General features: G+C 42.5%; 1 protein-coding gene across 1 annotated transcript in view; it reads left to right on the top strand.

Moving 5' to 3' along the window:
• gpr20 (G protein-coupled receptor 20) overlaps positions 1 to 17429 on the top strand; it is a 47645-nt gene that overhangs the window by 6809 nt on the left and 23407 nt on the right. The gene's annotated exons all lie outside the window — the stretch shown is intronic.

Raw genomic sequence — 17429 nt, 5'->3', positions numbered from 1 at the left:
GCCATCTGGAATTACCTGTCCTGAATGTCGAAGAACTTTCAAAGCCAGGATTGGACTCATAAGCCACCTGAGAGTCCATAAACACAACAGAACGCAGACCATCATCCTCGACCTTGAGGGATAGCTACGACGATGTCCATGTATCAACTGTTACTCATTTAGTAGGGCTCTCAGCTCTGAATCACAACACTGTGGGTTCAAGTCACAATCCAGAGACTTGAATTGACCCGAAAACTGCACAAGCCGCTATACTACTGAGGTCGGACGGACCTACTGGAAGTTGAAACAAGGAACTGCAGATGCGGGTTTACACAAAAGCACACAAAGTGCTGGAGTAACTCAGCCGGTCAGATACCATCTCTGGAGAACATGGTGGATGACGTTTCAGGTCAGGACCCTTCTGCAGACTCATCTTTGGATCAGATATTAGTCCAGATATTCCTGAGAAAAGCTGTCATTTCCCCGGGCAAGAAGTTCTAGAACCTACTGAAACTGGAACCCCATTCAATTCAGTGTGTGTCTTGCTCATTTCTTGCACTAACAAGCAAAGCCAACATTTCCACCATTCTGTTTTTCCATCTCTCACCATTGTACTCTTCATCCCTCTAGGTTTTACACATGCACTCAATCCCTCTTCTATTGTCTTGCTTGCTTGGTCTCCGACAGTCCTTTACCATTCCTACATTTTCAACTACTTCCATAGTGTCTGACAACCTGGGGTCCTAACCTTCCAAGGAGGTCCAATAACCATCCGACAAGAAGTAAAACCAGGAAAAGTTAGGGAACATATGGAATTGGAATAAGTTCCACCAGTTGCCTAATGAGGTCATGGCAGGCACTAGTAATAACCTCAGAGAATAACAAGTCCTCAACCATAGGTCACTGCTTCCGTAAACAGATAAGGGTAGCACAAAGAACACATTTGGAATTCTCTGCCACAGAAGGCAGTGGAGGCCAATTCACTGGATGTTTTCATGAGCGAGTTAGATTTAGCTCTTAGGACAAAAGAAATCAAGGGATATTGGGAAAAAGCAGAAACAGAGTACTGATTTTAAATGATCAACCATGATCATATTGAATGGCGGTGCTGGCTCGAAGGGCCGAATGGCCTACTCCTGCACCTATTTATCTATGTTTCTATGTTTTTATGTTTCTATTAGTCATCAACATGGTAGAGGTCCAGAATCCAAAAAAGGACAAGGTGAACCATTATATTTGAAAATTGTTATGTTGGTCCTCATAAAGACGTGTGTGAATGATGAAGTGGTGTGCTAAAGATTGAAGCATTCTTTAATTCTGAACCAGTATGATGATTCAGATAAAGAACAGTGGATCTTATTTCATTACGACATAGTTGGTTGAGTCAAGGCCAAATTCCATCTGGCTTCACCTTTCTGCAACCAACTAAAAAAAATGTGACTATGAAGTCAGACATAAAAAAGATTTTTTAAATTGCTGGGAACATCCTAAAACCTGCATGTGTGAGACTCCATAATTGAATTACTCCCTTTCTCAGCCTGCAAGGCTGTGAGGCATATCAAGGCCATAAATTGCCCTTAACCAGATCTAATGACATGAGTTACCAGCCCCAAATGGCTGTAGTGAGATTAATTCACATTAACATCTTCAATCCAACAATTTCATAACATGATTTATGTCTATGCAGAGGCTTACAATGAGCTTGCAGTTAATTTCGTTTTGGCAAGGCTTGCTGTGGTGGGAACTGCAGCTGGTCGGAGCTTAAGATAATTTTTTGTTTCATCACACAGTGATGGGGTAAATTTTGCAAACTAATTCCACAAGCTCCATGAACTTGCAATTTCTGGACGGAGTTCGTCAAAGGCCTGCGTCCTTGTTGCTTCAAGAAAAAAGGATCCCAAGTCTGTAGCTGAAAATGATTGCGTGCATCAGTCACATGAAAACATCAGTCCCTTTCAAAAAATTTGTATCACTTTGCGTGATTAGTGCAAACATACCGTGCAGCTGTTAGACCACAATCTGCACAGCCAAGCTGAAAAGAGCTGATGTAGTGAGTTGAGAGCATGTTTTCATTTATTTTTAATGTGGTTTTGCAATTAATTTACTGCACGTGAACTCTATTTCCCTTTTCCCCTAATGAGTATCATTTGAGAGATTGCGACCAACTCAGGGCCATAAGCTAGGTTTGAAAGGATCTCAGCATTTTCAAAGGCTGAGAAGATGTGATTATAAGTTGAAGTAAAGCAGAAACATCCAGTGATGACGTGACGGCTGGGTTGAGGAAGAACTGAGTAGGAAACTAACACAGCAACAGCAAATTAAAGTACAAAATAACTTACATGGTAAAACACATTGCTCTTATATTTATAGTAATCTTCATGATATGTTGTGAAAGGGTCCCAAAGGGAACAATCAGATTCTCAGACAACGGAATAACAAACTTCCTGATGTACTCTTCCAGCAAAAGACCAGTGGGACATAAATCCTGTCAACAATTGTCGGGCCAGAGACCTTGCCCAAAATCTTATGTAGGCACAACTATATTAACAGGTCAGTTTTTGCACCAACAGTCAACAGATTGTCATATGGTGGCATAGTAGAGAGGAAAGCATGAAGAAATTAATCTTCTTATGTTGCATTGACCATGGGGGTAGAAAGCCCCTTGGGGCAGCCTATCAATGCCTTCTGGAATTGTTTCCCTTGTTAATATTCCTCCTTCTGACACACAGACAAGTTGGGCTGCACAGCCTGTTTCCGTGTTGTATGATTCTATGACTATGATATGTCATCTAAGGTGAACTTGGTTGAGAAGCTCAGAGACGAGTACTGCCGGCATGGTTCAGTATGGGGCACTGATGTAAGAATGGAGCAGCCCAGTGGTGCAGCGGTACAGTTGCTGCCTTATAGCGCCAGAGACCCAGGTTTGATCCTGACTGTGGGTGCTGTATGTGTGGATTTGTACGTTCTCCCTGTGACTGCAAGAGTTTACATCAAAATTTCCTCATGGTGATATGGACATGGGTGGCACAGTGGCGCAGCGATAGAGTCGCTGCCTTACAGCACCAGAGACCCTGGTTCGATCCTGACTATGGGTACTATCTTTATGGTTTGTACGTTCTCCCTATGACTGCATGGATTTTCTCTAGGTACTCCAGTTTCCTCGGACACTCCAAAGATGTGCAGGTTTGCAGGTTAATTGGCTTTGGTAAAATTGTGTGTATGATAATGTTAAGGGCCTGTCCCACTTCCACGACCTAATTCGCGACCTCTGACGACCTTAAGCGACCTAAAAAAAAACAAGGTCGCGGTAACCTACGACCTTCCACGACTATGTGTACGACCTCCTACGACTACGTTGAAGAACTCCCACGACTATGTTGAAGACCTCCCACTACTATGAAGAAGACCTCCTTTGACCTCCTTCGAATATGTTGAAGACTGGCTTCGACCATATACGTTTTACTGCTGTTTGCAGTAGCCCTTTTGCTTCAGCAGCCTTTTAAGAAAGGCAGGGGAAGAGCAAGGGTGAAGAGGAAGCACAAGAAGAGGTCTCAATGGGTGAATGGAGATGGTGTGATGGACTGTCCCGGTACACCAGATGACTGGAAGAGAGTGGCGCTGGGCTTTGACAAAAGATGGACCCTTAAGCACACATGTGGGGCAGTGGATGGCAAACATGTCATTCTTGTCCCTGTCCCTGTCCCTGTACCCCTCATTTTACTTATCGTACGGGATGGCATTCTGCTGGAACCATTTCTCAAGGTCCCCCTCCTGCTGCCTGGTGAAGGTGTGGGGCATAACCTTCCTCCAGCCCCCTCTCACCACCAATGGGGCATCTGCCTCTGATGCTGTGTCAGACACAGGAGAGAGGGCTGCTTTGCTGCCTTCAATTGAGGCAATGAAGGATGGGGTGGTGGTGGGGACATATACTACCACCCTGGTCTCCTCCTCCAGGGGTCTCTCATGCAGGGCTACCTCCTCCTGCACTATCACCTCCTGTGGCATCACCTCCTGCCATTCCTCCTCTTGGGTGGGCAACACCTGCATGGCCGTTTATTGTGAGGGTTGTACCCTCCCCCTGTGTTGCTGCCTTTTTGGTGCCATCTCTAAAACACAAGTCTCCTCTGCAGAAAATACTCTCCAGCTATGAATGTACATGCCTTGGAGTGACAGAGGTGACGTTCTGCTGATTAAATAACCTTTTTTTTCTACTGACCTTTTTTTCACCCCAGAGCTATCAACTTTGACTGCCTCCGACCACCTACGGCTACCTACGGCTAGCATCATGACCTACTACGACCTACCTATGACCTACCTACGAGTAAAAAGTATTATTTTTTTTCCATGCCGACCATTTTTACTCGTGGACATTTTTTATCAGACTAGAAAAAATGTTGAGACCTACTTGATGCCACGAGTACCTACGACTAGCATCACAACTTACTACGACTGGCATCACAACCTACTATGACCTACCTACAACCTCCTACAACCTCCTACGACCTCGTGGTGACCATGCTGCGAGTATGAGTCAAGGGCAAACTCGGCAGAGGTCGTGAATTAGGTCGTGAAAGTGGGACAGGGGCTTTAGTGTGCGGCTTGCTCACTGGTTGGCATGGACTCCGTGGGCTGAAGGGCCTGATTCCATGCTATATTCTAAACTCTAAAGTTTAAAGACAGAATTCCCAAAACATGACAAAAGCAGAATTAATTTGAGCCTGCAATCAATTTGAGACCATGCATTCAGTTACATGTCATCTTAGGTTTATGTTCCACCTCTATCTTTTACATAGATACATAGACAATAGGTGCAGGAGTAGGCCATTCAGCCCTTTGAGCCAGCACCACCATTCAATGTGATCATGGCTGATCATCCACAATCAGTATCCCGTTCCTGCCTTCTCCCTATACCCCTTGATTCCGCTAGCCCTGAGCTCAATCTAACTCTCTTTTGAATGCATTGTGAATCGGCCTCCACTGCCTTCTGAGGCAGAGATTCCACAAATTCACAATTCTCTGTGTGAATATGTTTTTCCTCATCTCAGTTCTACATGGCCTACCCCTTATTCTTAAACTGTGGCCCCTGGTTCTGGCCTCCCCCAACATCGGGAACATGATTCCTGCATCTAGCGTGTCCAATAGCTTAATAATTTTATATCTATATTACTAAAAGTCTGTTCTTGACCGGTTTTGGCCATCTGTGCTGTGATTTCCGAGAGAACGCCGCCACATACGGCCGTCATTTTTTGGCCACCTTGCTCAGAGCCACCTTCCGCCGCATGTGTGCCGAGGATTTTTCCCGTCGATTAAAAATGACAGAGATATTAATGTTTTTACCCAAAAAAATGTCTATTGGATCGAAAGCTTGCAAAAAAATGTCTATTGGTTCTAAAGCTTGCAAAAAAATGTCTATTGGTTCTAAAGTTTGCAAAAAGTGGCTCTATTGGTTCTAAAGCTTGCAAAAAATGTCTATTGGTTCTAAAGCTTGCAAAAAAATGTCTATTGGTTCTAAAGCTTGCAAAAAAATGTCTATTGGTTCTAAAGCTTGCAAAAAATGTCTATTGGTTCTAAAGATTGCAAAAAAATGTCTATTGGATCTAAAGCTTGCAAAAGATGTCTATTGGTTCTAAAGCTTGCAAAAAATGTCTATTGGTTCTAAAGCTTGCAAAAAGTGTCTCTATTGGTTCTAAAGCTTGCAAAAAATGTCTATTGGTTCTAAAGCTTGCAAAAAAATGTCTATTGGTTCTAAAGCTTGCAAAAAAATGTCTATTGGTTCTAAAGCTTGCAAAAATGTCTATTGGTTCTAAAGCTTGCAAAAAAATGTCTATTGGTTCTAAAGCTTGCAAAAAATGTCTATTGGTTCTAAAGCTTGCAAAAAATGTCTATTGGTTCTAAAGCTTGCAAAACAGTGTCTATTGGTTCTAAAGCTTGCAAAACAATGTATATTGGTTCTAAAGCTTGCAAAAATATGTCTATTGGTTCTAAAGCTGGCAGAAATATGTCTATTGGTTCTAAAGCTGGCAAAAATATGTCTATTGGTTCTAAAGTTTGCAAAAAAATGTCTATTGGTTCTAAAGCTTGCAAAAAAATGTCTATTGGTTCTAAAGCTTGCAAAACATGTCTCTATTGGTTCTAAAGCTTGCAAAAAGTGTCTCTAGATTCTAAAGCTTGCAAAAAAATGTCTATTGGTTCTAAAGCTTGCAAAAAAATGTCTATTGGTTCTAAAGCTTGCAAAAAAATGTCTATTGGTTCTAAAGCTTGCAAACAAATGTCTATTGGTTCTAAAGCTTGCAAAAAAATGTCTATTGGTTCTAAAGCTAGCAAAAAGTGTCTATTGGTTCTAAAGCTTGCAAAAAAATGTCTATTGGTTCTAAAGCTTGCAAAAAATGTCTATTGGTTCTAAAGCTTGCAAAACAGTGTCTATTGGTTCTAAAGCTTGCAAAACAATGTATATTGGTTCTAAAGCTTGCAAAAAATGTCTATTGGTTCTAAAGCTTGCAAAAAATGTCTATTGGTTCTAAAGCTTGCAAAAAAATGTCTATTGGTTCTAAAGCTTGCAAAAAAAATGTCTATTGGTTCTAAAGCTTGCAAAAAAAATATCTCTATTGGTTCTAAAGCTATCAAAAAAATGTCTCTATTGGTTCTAAAACTTGCAAAAATATGTCTCTATTGGTTCTAAAGCTTGCAAAAATATGTCTATTGGTTCTAAAGCTTGCAAAAATATGTCTATTGGTTCTAAAGCTGGCAAAAATATGTCTATTTGTTCTAAAGCTGGCAAAAATATGTCTATTGGTTCTAAAGCTTGCAAAAAAATGTCTATTGGTTCTAAAGCTTGCAAAAAAATGTCTATTGGTTCTAAAGCTTGCAAAAAATGGTGGCTTGGGAGATTTGGCTTGAAGTTGAAAGGCACTATTACTGCAAATGGTGGCTTGGTTGCTTTGGCTTGAAGTTGAAAGAACTACTTACTGCAAATGGTGGCGTGGGTGCTTTGGCTTGAAGTTGAAAGACACCACTTACTGCAAATGGTGGCATGAAGTTGAAAGGCACTACTTACTGCAAATGGTGGATTGGTTGCTTTGGCTTGAAGTTGAAAGGCACTACTTACTGCAAATGGTGGCTTGGGAGCTTTGGCTTGAAGTTGAAAGGCACTATTACTGCAAATGGTGGATTGGTTGCTTTGGCTTGAAGTTGAAATGCACTACTTATTGCAAATGGTGGCTTGGTTGCTTTGGCTTGAAGTTGAAAGGCACTACTTACTGCAAATGGTGGCTTGGGTGTGGCTTGGGTGTGGCTTGATGTTGAAAGGCACCACTTACTGCAAATGGTGGCATGAAGTTGAAAGGCACTACTTACTGCAAATGGTGGATTGGGTGCTTTGGCTTGAAGTTGAAATGCACTATTACTGCAAATGGTGGCTTGGGAGCTTTGACTTGAAGTTGAAAGGCACTTCTTCCTGCAAATGATGGCTTGGGTGTGGCTTGAAGTTGAAAGGCACTACTTACTGCAAATGGGGGGCGTGGGTGCATTGGCTTGAAATTGAAAGGCACTACTTACTGCAAATTGTGGCTTGAAGTTGAAAGGCACTACTTACTACAAATGGTGGCATGAAGTTGAAAGGCACTACTTACTGCAAATGGTGGCTTGGGTGTGGCTTGGGTGTGGCTTGAAGTTGAAAGACCACTTACTGCAAATGGTGGCATGAAGTTGAAAGGCACTACTTACTGCAAGTGGTGGCTTGGGAGCTTTGGTTTGAAGTTGAAAGGCACTACTTACTGCAAATGGTGGCTTGGGAGCATTGGCTTGAAGTTAAAAGGCACTACTTACTGCAAATGGTGGCTTGGTTGCTTTGGGTTGAAGTTGAAAGGCACTACTTACTGCAAATGGTGGCTTGGGAGTTTTGGCTTGAAGTAGAAAAGGCACTACTTCCTGCAAATAGTGGCTTGGGTGCATTGGCTTGAAGTTGAAAGGCACTACTTACTGCAAATGGTGGCATGAGGTTGACAGGCACTACTTACTGCAAATGGTGGCTTGGGTGCATTGGCTTGAAGTTGAAAGGCACTACTTACTGCAAATGGTGGCTTGGGTGCATTGGCTTGAAGTTGAAAGGCACTATTTACTGCTAATGGTGGCTTGGTTGCTTTGACTTGAAGTTGAAAGGCACCTCTTACTGCTAATGGTGGCTTGGGTGTGGCTTGGGTGTGGTTTGAAGTTGAAAGCCACTACTTACTGCAAATGGTGGCGTGGGTGCATTGGCTTGAAGTTGAAAGGTACCACTTACTGCAAATGGTGGCATGAAGTTGAAAGGCACTACTTACTGCAAATGGTGGCTTGGGTGCTTTGGCTTGGTTGAAAGGCACTACTTACTGCAAATGGTGACTTGGGTGCTTTGGCTTAAAGTTAAAAGGCACTACTGTAAATGCACTTACTTCCTGTTTGCACTGTATATTGATTTTAGATAAAATGCTACCACTTACAGCTGTGATTTTTGGCCATCTTACTCAGTCCCCCTCCACTGAGCAGATGCAGAGAATTCTTCCCATCAATGAAAAATAAAAGTGTTATTAGTTTTTTTTTAAATGTTGAGAATCTCTCTCCTGTCAATCACTCCATGAAAGCCACACCTTTTCCGGTGGGGGGGGGGAGGGGTTATAAAACCCGGAAATGTGCGTGTGGCTCAGTCTCTGCAAGATGGAGGAGGGAGATGTCACGACTCGCTGTCTTTAGTGGCTTTGCACCCTACTTCAAATGGTATGAAACTGCACTTGAATCTGGTGGCCTTGCACCCTGCTAGAAGTGGTAAGAAACTGCACTTGAATTTGGTGGCCTTATACCCTGCTTGAAATAGAATTTCAAGGATTAGCCGTGAGTCAACTACCAGCCCACCAGCCGTGAGTGAGTGAGTTGCCAGAACAACAGGCTTGATTGACTGAGACGCCAGCCCAAGAATCCATTTGGCGCACAATTTGCATACTAGCCCTCTGGAAACCAGTCCCTTCAGCCCACAACACCCATACTAGCGCTCCAGAGAGCCCCCCCCCCCCGAACTGGCCACCAATATTAGAATTGGTGGAGAGGTGGAATATTGCGTTGGATGACCAGCCCTCCTGTGTGATGCTGGGACCCATTCCTTCATCATATGACAGTCCTGCCATCCTGGGAATTAACTTGGTGAACCTACGCTGCACTCCCTCAATAACAAGCGTGTCCTTCCTCAAATTAGGAGACCAAAACTGCACACAATACTCCAGGTGTGGTCTCACCAGGGCCCTATACAACTGCAGGAAGACCCCTTTACTTTCTGAACTAGTCCAATGACTTACATAATATGTTTAAGGCACAGAATAAACAAAAGGCAGCAACCGTGGAGGGAAATGGATAGACAACATTTTGGATTGGAATCCTTCACAGTGAAGAAGGGTCACCTCTCCTTCCCTCCACAGATGTTGGCTGTATGTAACAAAAACATTGCTGTTCCTCCAGCAATTTGTTTTATTTCATTAACTCAGTTTATAACTGTTTAGTCATTTCATTGACAACTCTACTTTTCCCATTTACACCTCCCTAAAATCCATCTTTTGTTTATTTGCCTGCGTCTGAAGAAAGGTACCGATCCAAAACATCACCTGTCCATTCCCTCCAGAGATGCTTCCTGACCCACCGAGTCACTCCAGCACTTTGTATTTTATTCAAGATTGCAACATCTGCTGTTCCTTGTGTCAGCATTAACAACCCTATTGCCTTATACATTTTTTGTCATTACCATATAATCTCTCCTGCTTTCCTGTCTATCAAAGTAAAGTGCACAGAGACTGGATGGTTATATTGGACATTTATGGGCCTGTCCCACTTAGGCGACTTTTTAGGTGACTACAGAAGACTATGCGGTTGCCACATGGTCGCCACATGTTAGCGGGTGGTTGCTGGGGAGTCACCTTCATGGTCGTGAGTAGTGCCCTCAGACTCGCAACAAGTTGTAACGACATTCTGGTCGCCACTAATTTTTCAACATGTTGAAAAATTAGTGGCAACCAGAATTTTTACGCCATGGAGATTAACGTGAATTCTCGTGACGTAGGTGTAGTGGTAGTGGGTCGCCAGGAGGACGTAGGTTGTCGTAGGTTGTCGCCGTTGCTGACCGGTGAATTACATTGGCTCATTGGGAAAAGAAACGTAAACAGTAGTTTTCAGAACCAAGGATAACCGACCGATATTGTTAATGTCCGCCGAGCTTCACAGCCGTGTATCTAAGGCTTCTTAAAAGTTGTCTCCACTCCTTCTCCCCACGCCTTCTCCCCAATCTTTTAAAGGACTTAAGTGACCCTTCCCGTACACTGTGCTTTAGCCGAATTAATTACAGCCCCAACCTTCCCGTTCATCGTGGTGTGTGTTTGTATTACATTGGCTTTGCACCGTGTGAATTTCACTCAGACAGCGCTCCCCCCGCTTGCCTTGTCCCCCGCCTGCATAACTGGCTGGTGAAGGAAACGAAGTGTGTATGTGTGTGTGTGCTCCTCTCTGACAGGCGCCATTCCAGACGCCGGTTTTTCAGCGACCTGCTACGACTTAACAGTCTCCGGCAGTTGCCTGAAAAATCGTCCAAGTGAGACAGGCCCATTATATTCTCACTTTTGTGTTTTAATTATTAAAGAAAGGCCGAGACATACATAAGTGTGTAATAAGGAAATGCAGATGCTGGTTTAAACCGAAGATAGACACAAAAAGCTGGAGTTACTCAGAGGGACAGGCAGCATCTCTGGAGCGAAGGAATGGGTGACATTTTGGGTCTGAAGAGGGGTACCATCACCAATTCCTTCTCTCCAGCTTTTTGTGTCTATTTTTGAGACATATATAAGAATGGGCTTGAACCCTTTTAGTACCCATGTGACCAATTGTTCACTGTGTTGTGGCTAGAAATGGTTTGTACATGGTCTGTGTGATAGCAAGTGCACGGTAGAAAGTGCTCAAATTAAGCATTTTGTCCAGTCAAATTACTGAATATATACAATTATCTTGAGTGAACAAGATAAAGATATTGTGACGCTTTATGGAAGGACAATAATATACTTATTAAAACTCTGATCTCGTTAGTGTGTATATGTGTGTGTGTATATGTGGTTGACTTTACATCTTCGCGAAAAAACTACACGGTAACGATTACATTTTTACATATTCCGGTTGACATTTTTCCCGTCGAGGCCGGAATCACCTTATCTGAACATTTCATGTTTTATTTCTCGACTTATTCTCCACACATTACTGATTAAGTCAAAAGACTTTGAAATTACCTTATGATCTTTGACCTTATGATCTTTGGCTGAGATGAGTATCGAGTCACCACTATTTGTTGGGTATCTGATGTCGATTTGGTGGGGACAATGTCATCTTTATTGTCTCTCAACTATCACTGAAGGCTGGTTTTCAGCAACTCTGTTGTAGCATTGTGCCTGCTTTTGGGCTACTTCGAGTTATCCTACTTTTGTTGAGCAGCCTTTCCAATCTTGGGAACAGAGTCCTAGTTGACTACAATTACATCATTCATAGAGTCTAGAGAGCTCTACAGCACGAATATAGACTTTTCATCCTACCTTGTCCATACTGACCCAGTTTAGTTTATTATTGTCACATGTACCGAGGCACAGTGAAAAGTTTTTGTTTCCATGCTATCCAGTCAAAGAAAAAACTAAACATGAATACCATCAAGCTGTCCACAGTGCACAGATAAAATATAAGGAGAAGGGACAAGAGTGCTTAATTGACAGATTTCCAACACCTGTGGGGTTTCCTTTGCATTTTATTAAATAATTGAAAGAATGTTCTGTGGTTAACGTCGACTGGGTAACTTTTTAATACTGCCCCCCTGAACTGGGAATTTAATTCATTACTAGACCAAGTGGGACCCGTTGGGTCCCATCACCTCAACGCGCATCACACACATACTAACCACCCCTCCACACACACACACACATACACACTAACCGCCCCACACAGACACTAACCACCCTCCTTGATATTATATTAATATTATTCATTCGCTCCATTTACCCCATCCACCCGCCCTATCCACTCACACATAGCCCCCAATTCGCAGGCCTGGTTAGAGAGGGAGGGAGAGAGGGCAAGGGCAGAGGGCAGGGTCAAAGGGCAGGGGCAGAGGGGGCAGAGGGGGCCGGGGGGAGGCAGAGAGAGAGCGGGGGGCGGAGCAGGGGGGTCAGTGAGGGAGCGGGAGGGGGGCATAGAGGGAGCACGGGGGGAAGAGAGGGAGCGGGGGTAGAGTTTGAGGGGTGGGGGAGGGACGCGGCATCACAGGGGAGGGCTGGTTCCCGAACGCAAGGCTCCAGGCTCCAGCAACCTCCCCACCATGCGCCATGCGAGTACAGGGCCGGACTTGCTCGTTCTTTCTGCGTCTTTTGAATAACAGGGGGGGGGGGAGTGGTCGGGGGGTGACATCACTCGCAGCACGAAGATGACGGCATGCGACGCAGACCCATTGTGACGTCATCAGCGAAAGCCAGTTGTTTTTAAATTCAGAATTTTGTCAGATTTTTAAACATTTTCAGTAATAACTCGAGAAATAAAGAATGAAACTTTCAGATAAGGCGATTTTGTTCTCCATGGGAAATTTATCTACCGAAATATGTAAATATTTTATCGTTACCACGTTGTTTTTTCGCAAAGATGTGACAACACACAAACAAATAAACACACACACACACACACACACACACACACACACACACACACACACACAATCAGACTTTTAAGTATATAGATACCTCAGTTAGAACATCAGAGAGACCTACTATTTTTCATCTAGCGCCTGAAATCTTTCGTGTCTGCCAATGGTATTCAGTTTTAAATGCTTCACCCTGTTAGTGCCAATTAGATATTGATATGAAATCTGTGATGAACCAAGGAACTCCGGCACAGAGTTGAAAGGTCTATCCAGTGAGAAGTTAAAATATTGGTTTATATTCTGAAGTTTGTAAATTATGTCTATTATGTTTTACATTTATATTAGAGAGTATACTTACTTATTTCTTTCAACTCTGTTACTGAAAATTTTTAAAAGGCCTGCAGATAAAAACAGAAAACACCAGAAGCACTCAACAAGTGAGGCAGCATCTATGATCAGATCTGCCAGATGCCTGCATGTCTTTCCAGCATTTTTTGTTTTTATTTCCTAACTATATTAAATGTCTACTCCCATTAATTTTTGTTTAAATATTTAATCTCATTTTGTGCTCATTCACCTCAGCAATGGTTCACTTCATGGTGTCATAGATACATAGAGCATGGAAACAGGCCCTTCAGCCCAAGCCAACCAAGATGCCCTTTTTAAGCTAGTTCCATTTGCTCGTGTTTGGTCCATATCCCTCCAATCCATGTTTCTATTCAAATGTCTTTGAATTGTTGTTATGGTACTACGTCTGGCAGCTTGTTCCATATATCCATCACCGTTTGTGAGAAAACATTGCCCCTCAGGTTCTTATTAAATTTCTCTCCCCTCACCTTAAATCTATGCCTTCTTGTTCTTCATTCCCTTACCCTGGGAATTCACACTATCTATTCACTTGATGATTTTATACACCTGTACAAGATCACTCCTCAGCCTCCTGTGCTCCAGGGAATAATGTCCTAAAGTCCAACCTCTCCCTGTAGTTCAGGTCCTCGTGTCCTGGCAACATCCTCAAATGGTGTGATAGTCATAGTGCCATACATTGTAGAAACAGGCCCTTCTGCCCAACTTGCCTACACCGATCAATATGTCCTATCTATACTAGTCCCACCTGCCAGCGTTTGGCCCATATACCTCTAAACATGATCTATCCATGTACCTGTCTAAATGTTTCTGAATTAGTGATCTTGTTTCAATCTCCTCCATGCAGAATCATAAGCCTTTTAGGGAGAAGGGTTTTGATTGTGACCATGCAGTATCACATGACTGTTTAGAGACAAATGTAACAGTCCGCCTTTTGCAGAATACAGAAAACTACAAGTATAAATTACAATCATCTGCAATATAGCATTGCAAGGTGGGAGAGAATAAAGGTCTCTACGTGTGTGAGAGAGGAATGCTGTAACAGTCATAATCACTTAATTGATTGTGCAAACACACATCTAATAAGTCATATTTATTTTTATGCCTCTGAGATAGTCAGAGTAAAGAGAATTTTTTATCCATCCAAGCTAAGACATTTTTAGAAATAAAATGTACTTTGTTTGTGATTGTATTTGTAATTGATGACCAATTTAACCTCACAGCTAAGTATCAGAATTTACTCCATAGTAGCACTCTGGCTTATTGGCTCTCCTTCATTTGCCCCAACAACATGAACACAAAACCTAGGCTCGTACATCTGAGAGAGTGCTGCATGTGCTATCGTTCATGTAGAATAATAAAACCAGCTGTGAAGGATAGTATAAATCTTCATTTAAGATCGGTGAAGAACATTCAACACAGATGTGTCAAGGAGAGGTTATCTTTCACGAATCTGATTGAATATTTTGAGGACTTAACAAGGAAGGTGAACAAAGGTTATGCATTTGACAAGGTCAACAAAGGAAAAGGTCGTAAAATCCTAATGAGAATAATAAATTTGATCCAAAACTGACTCAATTGCAGGAAGCAAAGGGTAATACAAGAACCAAGAAGTACACAAAACACAAGAAAATAGGAGCAGGAGTAGGCCACCAGGATCTTCAAGCCTGCCCCGCTATTCAATGTGATCATGGCTGATCCATACTGTCCTCGTCCTCTTCCATGCCATTCACCATAACTCTCATTTCCTCGATCCTTCAAATATTTATTTATCTCTACCTTAAATATGTCTAACGACCTGGCCTCCACCACTCTTTCAGACAGAGAAATGCAAAGGTTTAGGTTTAGATTATTGACATGTGTCCCAAGGTACAGTGAAAAGCTTTGTTTTGCATGCTATCCAGTCAGATCAGAAAATGCCTTGCATCAACACAATCAAGTCCAACACAAGTACAATGGGTAGAGCAAAGGGGAAGATATAGGGTGCAGAATTGAGTTCTCAGCATTGTAGGGCACTGGTTCCATAGACAAAGTCCATTGTCTGCAATAGGGTGCAGGTGAATTGGACAGCACCCTAGCATATGGAGGAACCATTCAGAAACCTAACAACAGAGAAAGAAGTTGTTCCTGCGTCTACTGGTACGCACTTACTGATTTTTGTATCTTCTGTCCAATGGAGGCTGAAGAGGGGATACCAACATACAAAAACATAGAAAATAGGTGCAGGAGTAGGCCATTTGGCCCTTCGAGCCAGCAACGCCATTCAATATGATCATGGCTGATCATCCAACATCAATACCCCGTTCCGGCTTTTTCCCTTAGCCCTGAGAGCTAAATCTAACTCTCTCTTGAAAACATCCAGTGAATTGGCCTCCACTGCCTTCTGTGGCAGGGAATGCCACAGACTCACAACTCTCTGGGTGAAAAGGTTTTTCCTCATCTCAGTCCTAAATGGCCTACCCCTTATTCTTAAACTGTGACCCCTGCTTCTGGACTCCCCCAACAACGGAAACATTTTTCTTCCATCTACCCTTCTTCTTCTTCCGTATGGTGTGCACAGCCTAAAGTTGTAGGTCAACTTGTTCTATTTGATCTTTTGTTTGTGCATGTCGGGTTGATTAAATTAGTAGAAATAGAGTGGACCACGTGAAGGTTGCAATCTCCCACCCCTCCATCTACCCTGTCCAATCCTCTTGGAATTTTATGTGTTTCTATAAGATCCCCTCTCATCCTTCTAAATTCCAGCGAAAACAAGCCCAGTCGTCGCCATCCCGGGAATTAACCTGGTGAACCTACGCTGCACTCCCTCAATAAAGGGGCAAGATGACTAGGATGGCCAAAGTCTTTGATTATGTTGACTGCTATTTACTGCCCTCTAAGAGAAGTGCTTTCTCCACACTTCAGGTTTAAATGGCCAGGCTCTTATGGTCCCCTTGGTCATGACTATCCTTCTGGGGAAAACATGACAACATCTACCCTTATAAATCCCCTTTGGATTTTATATTTTTGAATAAGATCACCCCTCCATCTTTGAGACGTTCTCATGCCTCTCTTAATAGGACAGAAGAGCATCTTAGCCTGTTATAATAGGCAGTGCAGAGAAGAAGGATGAACTTCCCCCTTGCCAGAGTGTCAGAACTGGGGGGCACAGAATTAGAGTCATGAAGTCATACAGCACATGAACAGGCCCTTCAGCCCAACTCAACCATGCTGACCAAGATGCCTGTCGACCCTAGTCCCATTTAACCCGTATCTCTCTAAACCTTTTCTATTCATATCGCTGTCCAAGTGTCTTTTAAAAGTTGTTGTAGCCTCAAACACCATAATCTGCCTCAAACACTTCAATTAATAGCTTTTGAAATAATTGGTGGAAGTTCAGTGGATGGAATCTGCCATCCTCACCTTTCTGAAATACTTGTAACTCTTGACCCACCAATATAGTTGACCTAATTGGTCCAACAAGGGAAATTGTAGATGGAAAAATCTTATTGGCAAATCCTGGATTCCAAATAATAAACAAATAAAATGTTAAACAAGACATAGAATAGTGGTTAGAGTGGATGTGGAGAGGCTAGGACCAGAGGTCATAGCCTTAGAATGAAACGATGTTCCTTTAGGAAGGAGATGAGGAGACATTTCTTTAGTCAGAGGGTGGTGAATCTGAGGAATTCTCTGCCCAGAAGGCTGTAGAGGAGTTAGTGGATATTTTTAAGGCAGAGATAGATAGATTTTTGATTAGTACAGGCGTCAGAGTTTATGGGGCGAAAGCTAGAGAATGGGATTAGGAGGAAGAGATAGATCAGTCATGATTGACCTTGTAACCAAAGTTACTAGCTACACCTCTACAGAGCTAATGATGGCTTAGAGCTATTTTTCAACCATATTGGATGCATCAAACAGAATGTTGAACAGTACAGTTAGGAACAGGACCTTTGGCCCACAATCTGCATGCCAAACATAAGGCCAAGTTAAACCAACCTTGATCCAATTGGCCAAATGGTCTCTATGCCTCAATGTTATATCATCTCTGGATAAAAGGATACCATGGCATTACTTTAAGGAAGAGCATATTTTTTGGCAATGTGGTCAACATTTATCTTTCAACCAACATTACTGACTGCTTTTCTGGCCATTTTAGTACAAAGCTTTGTTGTGTGCAAAATCATAGCCATGTTTGTCCAGAAGACAACAATAACTACACCTCAAAAGTATTTATTTGGCTCTAAAAGGTTTTGGAACGCCTTTATCCATTATAGAGATCTCTTTGAATTTATTTTCTGGACTTAGCAAGAGGCTGGGGGAGGAAATAACTGTGAAGCTGTAGAAAATCCAAAAGTATTTCACCATTCCATAATCAGGCACATATTTAATTTGAACAATGTCTGCTTACAATTTTATGATTTTAGAAGTC

The sequence above is a fragment of the Amblyraja radiata genome, chromosome 4 (genome assembly GCF_010909765.2).
Source record: "Amblyraja radiata isolate CabotCenter1 chromosome 4, sAmbRad1.1.pri, whole genome shotgun sequence".
Taxonomy (NCBI): Eukaryota; Metazoa; Chordata; class Chondrichthyes; order Rajiformes; family Rajidae; genus Amblyraja; species Amblyraja radiata.
This window is presented reverse-complemented; position numbering and strand designations above follow the sequence as displayed.